Source organism: Callionymus lyra, chromosome 7 (assembly GCF_982586985.1).
Source record: "Callionymus lyra chromosome 7, fCalLyr1.hap1.1, whole genome shotgun sequence".
In the NCBI taxonomy this organism is placed as follows: Eukaryota; Metazoa; Chordata; class Actinopteri; order Syngnathiformes; family Callionymidae; genus Callionymus; species Callionymus lyra.
In genome coordinates, this window is record NC_141824.1 from 31,129,107 (window position 1) to 31,139,170 (window position 10,064).

Here is a 10,064-nt window from a genome sequence, read left to right on the forward strand (position 1 = left end):
TTGATTTCTTGTACACACTAAATATTTCAGTTTTTAAGTCTGCATACAGTCATTGTACTATAGTTGGAATATTCTATATTATTAAATGTACAACCATTTAATTTATTTAGAACAATCGATGTAGTTATACTAAACGGCCACTAGATGGTAGTAATATGTATATACAATTAATTTAAACGAAAATTAACTATGAGCGCTGATAAAACTTAATATTTGTACATCATCAAATGCTACTTTAGAAATGACTAAATACTAATGAAGCTAATTATTGGATGAATTATTTTCATACAAATTACTTGTTTCTATCGCACAGTTGTGAGTCAAAGTTTATAATTAGATTAAATTATTCTCTGTCAAAACATTTATCTATGATCCGTTTAATAATAGCGATGTGAATAAAATGCTAAAGAAGTAAACAAAGGGCGGATCTTCGCCCCGTTTCTACTTCATTACAGCTCGTAAATATGTTTTTAATCATTGTTGGATTACTTTGAGGCTCCACGCTAGAGTTTCAAAATGCTTTCTAGCAAATCCCGCGCATGCGCAGCCACGCTACAGTTGGCTGAACGAGTTTTGTCTCTGTGAAAGAACTGTAGTGACGTCATCAAATCTACGCAATACCCGCACATTCGCAGCCGGGATACTGTAGGCTGCCCCGATCCTGTACTGCATGAGTAACGCCTTGTCCGGTGTAGGTACAAATTTTGTCCCCCCTACAAATTCTGTCCCCCCACTTCCTACGTGATGACGTCACAAACGGCATATGCGAACGTCTCTTTAAACTATTTTTTATGGGTTAAAGAAACGTCAACAGAACGTTTACATGATACTTTTTACCACACATAAAATATTTATATTGACAAAAAGACGATGTTCTTCAACATAATCACTTTCCGTTCTTTCATTTCCTGGTCTGACGATACACGTGACTTTAAGACCAAAGGAAGTGACCTCACTACATGTGACGAAGCCGCTGATTGACTGAAGCTGTTTTACTAATAACGCACAACTGTACAATGAAATACAAACATTCGAGTTACGAAATAATTCGCTTTTCAAATAACAAAAATGTTAGTGTAACAGTCTTCCAGAAAAGTGTTGGGGCATATTTGTGTCGGGGGCGTGTCTTGGAGGTTGGGGTGTTGTTGATGAGAGACACGTGTGGTGAAGTGCCTGCGAGCACGCTGGAGAGACGAGAGTAAGAAAAGAGAATAAAGACTGTTTGGACTACTGGCATCAAGAACTCTGCGTTTTGCATCATTTGGGACCGCTCGGTTACATTAGAATATTTCCCTTACAATAACTTATTCTACTTGTCTGTAGTTCGGATCATAAACACCTCAGTAATTATTTAGTTTTCATTTCGATTTTTTTTTTCTTCCAGATTTAAATCAATTATTAAATGTACATAAGCGAATTATTTCGGAACTCGAATGTTTGTATTGCAATGTAAAGTTGTGCGTTATTATTAGTAAAACGGCTTCAGCCAATCAGCGGCTTCGTCACATGTAGTGAGGTCACTTCTGTTGGTCTCAAAATCACGTGTGTCGTCAGACCAGGAAATGAAAGAACGGAAAGTGATTATGTTGAAGAACATCGTCTTTTCGTCAATATAAATGTTTTATGTGTGGTAAAAAGTATCATGTCAACCTTCTGTTGACGTTTCTTTAACCCATAAAAAATATTTACCGATATTGTAGGGGGGACCGAAATTGCTTCCTACTTGATGACGTCAAACGCTGCATATGCGAACGTCTCTTAAAAATATTACTGAGGTGTTTATGATTACGAACTACAGACGGGTAGAATGAATATTCTAACATTTTTGTTATTTGAAAAGCTCATTATTTCGGAACTCGAATGTTTGTATTGCATTGTACAGTTGTGCGTTATTATTATTTATCCCCTCTGGGGATGAATAAACGTTCTACGTCATTGGTGCTCCGCCCTCCAACGGCTTCGCTATTGGTTTACCCCGAGGCACCGCCTCGTCTCTGAGAAAGCTTAATGAACTCGCCACCCAGCAGGGGGCAGTCCACTTCCTATAAAGGGCGGGAAGCACCCGCCGCACTTTCTCCATTTTCAACTCAGCGAGAAAGCCCCTGGATACAGCATGGCGGACGTGAGCATGAACGTGGACGTAGATGTGTCTTTGTGCCTAACGTGTGACACCCCCCTGGGGAGGGGGGACACACACGCTCTCTGCTTCGTCTGTCTAGGCCCAGATCACGCGTTTGCGGATTGTGGGGCCTGCCGTATGCTTCCCGAGGAGGTCCGTAGGAGACGGGGAGCATACGAGGCCCGTCGGCGCACGCCGCGTCCTCCAGCCAGGTCGTGGGCCGACTACGATGAGGAGGACGACCGGCGGTGTTATGAGGCGGATCCGAGCACCCTGTTCGGTTCCGAGCCGGGGGACGTCGAAGCGGTCGGGGGAGCCGGGCCGGTTCCTCGCTACCCGCTTGACGTCCTGCCGCGCATATTCACCGCCGCGGCGAACCGCATGGAGGTCAAGCTCCCCCCCGCACCTCCACTCGCGCCACCACCGTTTACATGCGGAGTGAAGGTCGGGCGGAACGAAGCGCGCAGGCCTACGGTTCCGGGGGTTATCTGTCCTAAGCTGGACGAGATCTGGGGCTACGCGCGGCGAGGGTCTGCCTCTCCCATGGCTTCAGGGCCTCCCATAGGATCCTACGGACCCTATTGCCGTGTGGACGGGGTGGACTGGCGGCGCGGTGTCCCGGAGCCCTCGGATACGGTACGTGCCGCCCTCGACCCGGGAGCTCGACTGTGGCCAGGCCGCCCTGTAGCTCTGCCTAGAGCTGAAGACAGGTTGACGGCAATGTTGTTTAACAGATCCTACAGGGGGGGGACGCAGGTGGTCTCCCTCGCAAACAACATGGCTCCTCTGTGCGGTGCGCTCGACAGGCTCACCGTGGACCGAGACGACCTTGGACCTTCGGAGTTGGAGGAAGTCAAGGACTCGGTGGCTGCGCTCCTCCGGATGTCGCAGGCGTACGCGATCCTGGGAGGGGGACTACGCGACGCTGGACAGCTGGGCCACCGGCACCTGTGGCTAGACCTGGCCACAGCGCTGCCGGAGAGAGACCGGAGGCTCCTCCTGGACGGACCGATAACGGAGGACTCCCTGTTCGGTCCGGAGCTCCGGAACGTCGTGGCCCGGCAGGAGGCAGCGCAGCAGGAGTCAGCGCAGCTCCGCCATCACCTGCATGGACGTGAGGACAAGGCGCGACGGGGGTCCGGCGCTCGGAGACGGAGAGCCCGTTCGTCGGCCCCATCAGCTGGTGCGGGGGGAAAGCGTCACCAGAGCCAGCCGCCCCAGCAGCACCAGCAGCAACGGCAACAGCCGCGGCGGGCGACGAGCGAGCGTCGCCGGGTTCCACAGCAGGAGCCGGGGAGCCAGCAGCCGCAGCGGAGCCAGCGGAGACTGAGGGACCCGCGGCGGCGAGGACGCAGAGGCGTCGAGGCTTCGTCTCGGGGGAGCCCTCCTCCCCCCTACTCTTTCAAAGGGCTCTATGTAAATAAAACTAAGAGAACGTATGACGTTTCTGTGGTTCGTTCTGAGAGAGATGTTGGTAGCGTGCATGTGTTTCCGCCTGTGAGTGTGACGTATTCACAGGCGTCATTAGAAACTTTCGCCGCTAATGCTAAGCTAACATGCTCCGCCGTTCATAGACGGCGTGATTTTCCTCTCATAACACAGTCCGAAGGAGGTTTTAAACCCCTTCGCCCGGGTCATACCGAGACTGCAATAACGGAGTCTGTCCACACGAATGAGGGGCAGACTCCAACCACATGTGTTTTGTTTACAGACGAGCAGAGGTCCGCGAGACCGGCTGAGTCAGCTGTGTTTACTTCCGCGTCGACCAGCACTCGTGCCCGACAGAGCGTGACAGCTGATGAGGTGAGTGGAACTAGTCCGGACATGTCTATGTTGACCGGAGGTTGTTCCTTCCCCCACAGCGCTGTCTACAAGCACTGGCAGCGTGTAGGACGTCACGTTTGGCGGCGGAGAAACGCCATGGAACTGACGCAACCTGGTGTTTTTACGCGCGAGTTTTCTCGCCGTCCTGAGACCAGGCGAGGGCGAGGAACTTCCGTCCCGTCTGGTCGATCAACTGGAGAGGTGCGTGGCGGTCGGATCTCACGAGTGACGAACAGGTCGGGACCGCCAGCGGGGCTGGAGAATGTACGGGACCGGGTGAGTGATGCTGTGCCGACGCGCGCGCGACCTAACTCACTTCAGCTCCGGGTTAATTCTCCAGCACATTCCTCCACATCGCGGGTTTTGTCAGCTCCGGTGACACTAAGAAGTGCTCAGGGAGTTGGGAAGACTTCCGGGGGGGGAAGGGAGCACGCACGACGCGCATCTGAGGTGTCTCACGCGCAGTTGCGCGCTTCTCCCACAGAGCCGGTTTTTATGTATGAGAGTGGGGGTTCTAGTGAATCCAACTCGAGTACATGCTCTGTGGATTCAAGAGATAGAGACGCGGCTTGTGTGATGCCCTTTCCTTGGGGGGCGGGCCGGAGGACTACCCAAGGTTCGCCAGGGCTGCGGTTCTGACAGAACATTATTCGGTTGGAGTCGCCTGGTTTTACTCCTAAGACCCACTTGGCTGGGGGGAGTAATCAGGCGGGGCTATGCACTACAATTTGCCCGTCAACCCCCGCGTTTTTCAGGGATTCTCTGGACGTGTATGGCGGAGCAGGAGAAATTATCCTGTTTGAGAAACGAGGTGTCTACTCTGCTGCAGAAGGAGGTCGTAGAACTGGTCCCTGCAGCCGAGATGATGACAGGGTTTTACTCCCGGTACTTCCTGGTGGCGAAGAAGACCGGGGGTTGGAGGCCCATTCTGGACCTCAGCTATTTGAACAAGTTCATAGCTACCCGCCCGTTTCGCATGTTGACGGTCAAGAAACTGCTTTCAGGTGTAAGTCCAGGAGATTGGATGACATCTATCGACCTGACCGACGCGTACTTTCACATACCGATAGTCAAGAGACATCGAAAGTACTTGCGTTTCGCCCTCGAGGGTCGGGTGTTTCAATACACTCGACTCCCGTTCGGCTACTCTCTGGCACCCAGGACCTTCACCAAGTGTGTGGAAGCGGCAGTGGAGCCATTGAGAGTGAGTGGGGTAAGGATCTTGACCTATCTGGTTGATCCTGGCCAGGTCAGAGGCAGAAAGTTACGCTCACACACAGAAGGTGTTGAGCCATATTGCCACCCTGGGGTTCACAGTGAACCTCAGCAAGAGCGCTCTGACTCCAGTTCAACAGTTAGTTTACCTGGGGGTACTGTTGAACTCGGAGGAAGGATACGCGCGCCTCCCGGACGTGCGTATCCAGCCCATTCTCCGACTGACAACACAGTTGCTGGAAGCTCGGTGTCACGTGACAACAGCAGGCACTGTTATGTCCCTCCTGGGGCTCATGGCGGCAGCCCACGCGGTTGTTCGGCTGGGCTTGCTGCACATGAGGGAGCTTCAGAGATGGTTTGGTCGTCTCAAGCTAGACCTCAAGCGGGAAAGAGGTCGGAAAGTGCGCCTTCCCGCTCGGGTTTTGCAGGACATCCAGTTTTGGAACTCTCACGCCAACCTCAGGCGGAGAGTTCCATTGGGTTGCGTCCTTCGTTACACTCAAGTGTTTACAGACGCTTCTCTGACAGGTTGGGGAGGCACCTCGGGTCAGGCCTACGCCAGTGGGGTCTGGAGCAGTCCGGTGCTCAGACACATAAACTGGCTAGAGCTGAAGGCGATTCACAATGTCCTGCTTCACCTCTCTCCCCAACTGTCACGGTCCAACGTCCTCGTACTATCAGACAGCTCCACCGCCGTGGCGTACGTAAATCGCCAAGGTGGAGTCAGATCCCCAGCCCTTCTGAGTGTGGCAAAGAAGATTTGGCTGTGGGCGGACTGTCACCTGCTTTCGCTCAGAGCCCAGCACGTACCGGGCGAGCTGAATGCAGTAGCGGACAGACTGTCGAGGGGGGCCGTCCAGGACGAATGGGGTCTGTCCGAGGCAGTGGCAAGCAAGATCTGGTCTCGATTCGGTCACCCGGTTGCAGACCTCTTCGCCAGCAAGGAGAACTTCAAATGCCCACTTTGGTTCTCCCTCAGGGCTTCGGATTGCCCCCCACTAGGCGTGGACGCTTTAGCCCATTCGAGGTGGCCGGTCGGTCTGCTGTTCGCCTTCCCTCCTCCGCGGCTCCTTCTCCCCTTGATTCGGAGGACGAGGCGGGGGGGGCTGAGGTTAATTCTAGTAGCACCAGACTCCCCGGGGGCGCTCTGGTTCCCAGAGCTGGTGCGCATGGCGGTCGGGGCCCCGTGGGCCATCCCTTGGGGCCCCGCTGCCTTGTGTCAGGCGGGGGGGACTCTGACAGCGCCCCCGGTGCTGGGCCGGCCTCTCAAGGTGTGGCTCCTGCCCGGGACGAGCTGATCGGGACTTTGGACCCGGACGTTCTCCACACGCTGGAGAACGCCCGGGCCCCGTCAACACGCAGGCTTTATGCCTCAAAGTGGGGGATTTGGACCCCAGCTCTTGTTTGGTCTCCGCTATCCTGTCTTTCCTGCAACATTTGCTGGATAACGGGCGGACTGTGGCGACACTGAGAGTGTTCGCATCAGCCATAGCGACGAGGCATGTCGGTTTTGAGGGTGCTTCGGTTCGCGCCCACCCCTTGGTGGCGCGTTTCCTGCGGGGTGCCTGCAGGCTTCGACCTCCTGCAAGGCCTTCCAGCCCTCAGTGGGATCTCCAGTTGGTACTGGACTCTCTCACAGGCCCGACCTTCGAGCCTCTTGACCAAGTCCCACTGGATATCTTGTCTTTCAAGGTATCGCTCCTTCTGGCACTAACAACCACGAAGAGAGCAAGTGAGCTTTGTGCCCTCTCCATTAGCCCTGAGTGTCTTATCTTTGGCGTCGAGGAGTCTTCGGTGTCTTTGCGTCCTAACCCAGCGTTCCGCCCGAAGATTCTGAGTTCCTTGTTCCGGGCGACGACCTTCACGCTGCGGGCCTTTCACCCGCCGCCCCACTCGGACCCGGGTCAGGAACGTCTCCACCTGTTGTGTCCAGTGAGGGCGTTGGCCTGTTACTTGTGGCGGGTGGCCGAGTTTAGGCGCTCTGATGCCCTCTTGGTCTGCCTAGGTAGATGCCGGCGGGGAGAGGCGGCCTCCCCCCAGAGGTTCTCTCATTGGGTGAGATCGGCCATTATCCGGGCCTACCGAGCAGCGGGTGGATCCGCTCCTAGCGGTCTGAGGGCACATTCCACCCGTGGCGTGGCAGCCTCAGTAGCTCTTTTGCGGGGTGTGGCAGCAGAGGATATCTGCTCAGCTGCCTCTTGGGCGTCCACGTCTACCTTCGCTAAGGCCTATCTCCTCGACGTAACGGCGGGATCAGTAGCTCATACTGTTTTGAGTGCTGCTGTGCCCCCCTCAGGGCCCACGGCTCAAGTGGTTTTGGACCCTGGGCCGGCGGGGCCCTAGCGATGCTGCTCCAGGAGCGGCGTCCAGCTGGGGGTACATTTATCCCGTCAGGCTTCGCCTTTTGGGTAAACCAATAGCGAAGCCGTTGGAGGGCGGAGCACCAATGACGTAGAACCCCTGAGTTATCTATCATAACCTCAGGTTCTACGAGTTGGTGGGAAGCCCTCCAACCTCGTCGCCCAGCGGCCGCCCTTCTCGCTGAGTTTTCAGTTGGAGAAAGTGCGGCGGGTGCTTCCCGCCTTTATAGGAAGTGGACTGCCCCCTGCTGGGTGGCGAGTTCATTAAGCTTTCTCAGAGACGAGGCGGTGCCTCGGGGTAAACCAATAGCGAAGCCGTTGGAGGGCTTCGCACCAACTCGTAGAACCTGAGGTTATGATAGATAACTCAGGGGTTTTCTATTCTATTTGTAAAACAGCTTCAGCAAATCAGCGGCTTCGTCACATGTAGCGCGGGCACTTCCGTTAGTGTCAAAGTCACACGTATCGTCAGACCAGGAAATGAAAGAACGGAAAGTGATTAGGTTGAAGAAGATTGTCTTTTTGTCAATATAAATGTTTTATGTGTGGTAAAAAGTATCATGTAAACGTTTTGTTGACGTTTCTTTATCACATAAAAAATATTTTAAAGAGACGTTCGTGTGAGGTCATCACGTAGGAAGTGGGGGGGACCGAAATTGTACGTCCCCCCTACAATTTCGGTCACCGGTTGTTCCAATTAATAAGCGACAAACTGGAGGAATAATATATATATATATATATATATATATATATATATATATATATATATATAGTAGACACTGCATCGACTGTAGTCAGATGTGTATAAAGCGCCGCCATCTTGGTACAGTCTATTCAAAGGCAGCAGCCTATTAAGAGCTGCAGGGAAGAAGGCACTTCTCAATCAGAAAATACAATTATTCGCCAATTATTCTGGAGCAATTTTCAAACGATTTGGTCTGTTCAAATTGCCATGCATGTAGCTAAGATACAGGGTGCTTGGAAATTTTAAAATAAATGCTGGTTTTGCGACTAATTTTGTTAACAGAAACTAATCCTGCAGAATAGAATAGTCCAGCGTTTGGTCCTACAGTCTAGTTCTGTGCAGCAGACGCAGATGCAGCTGTGCATGATTTAGGTGTTGATCTGGAAGCAAGAATATAAATATCATGTGTCATCACATTTTAGAGCCAACCTTATGAACATATAGACACACTATCCAATAATATGTTAAAGCATTTGTTAATAGAAAATAAATTAAATAAAATAAAAAGATTGTTACAACTTGGGAGTTGAGTTGCACTTCATTTTGTATTAGTCAAACAAACAAAAGTGTAAAAGACGGTTGTGAGAAAAAAATTAAATTATGAAATAAAACTTGCTTTAATTGATTAATCATTTCAGTATAATTAATATTAATTATAAACCTCAAACTCCTGTGACTTTTCTGGTTTGCGTTAGATGTTTACCTGCTTAAAGTCACATTCATCGTGGTTTAAACCAGCATCACATCTTCAGTTCCAACTGTCACCACGGAGAAGTGCAGAGATCATTATTGGAGGACAAGACTATGGTGTTGACATCATACATAGCTTGATTCACGCTATACAAACCATTGCTCTTGATCTCTGTATGACTGTTTCAAGGCATTGGTGACGATGTATTCACCAAAAAAACACTTCTGGGTTAAACTTGTAGTCCCTTTGATCGTGTGTTTTGTTATGTGAATTTGTTAAATTGTTACAGCAATTTTGTGTTTTGTTTTGTGAATTTATTTTATTGTTTCATTGATTTTGTGTTTTGTTTTGTGAATTTGTACTTTGTTATCAGGGATTGTGTGTTTTATTTCAAAATTTGTTTATTATGTTTTGCACCTCTCAGCCACTGTTCAAAACACATTTTAATCAAACATTTTTATTAATGTTAGAAGATTCTGTGAGATTCTGTTAACAAATGTTTAGTTTATTTAGGTTGAAGTACATTTAGTTCTTAATCGTGTACATAAGATAACCCCCACTACAAATATAATCCAATGTTGTAGTGAATCAAATTTGGGAGCATTACCAATATGAATTTTAGATTAAATAGAAAATCCATGATTATGATCGGCTAATCCACAATGCAACATATTTTGCTTTATAGTTTTATTTGACCATTTATTCTATTATCAAGGCAGGGTTATTAAGTTGTGTCTAAGTAAACAAATGTCTGTAATATGTTATTAAGATATGTCGAAGTAAGAAAATGTATGTTATCTACATTGTATATATATATTATATATATTTATATGGTATTGGATTTATCTTAAAATGGATTGTTTTCAGTCTTGAATGTAAATCTGATTTACTGTTACTAAAAGCAAAATAAATGGTGCCTTGGATGTATGTACATACCTTTAGTGAAGGATAATTCTGTGTTCATTATCAATATTATTGTTATTATTATAACAAGCTTCCAAATTAAATTCTGTTTCTGTAACTAGGGTGATCAACATTTTATTTTTGGTTGAACAGATAAAACAAATGATCATGTTTAGTTAACTAGGTAGTACTGTGAAGTAAATATTT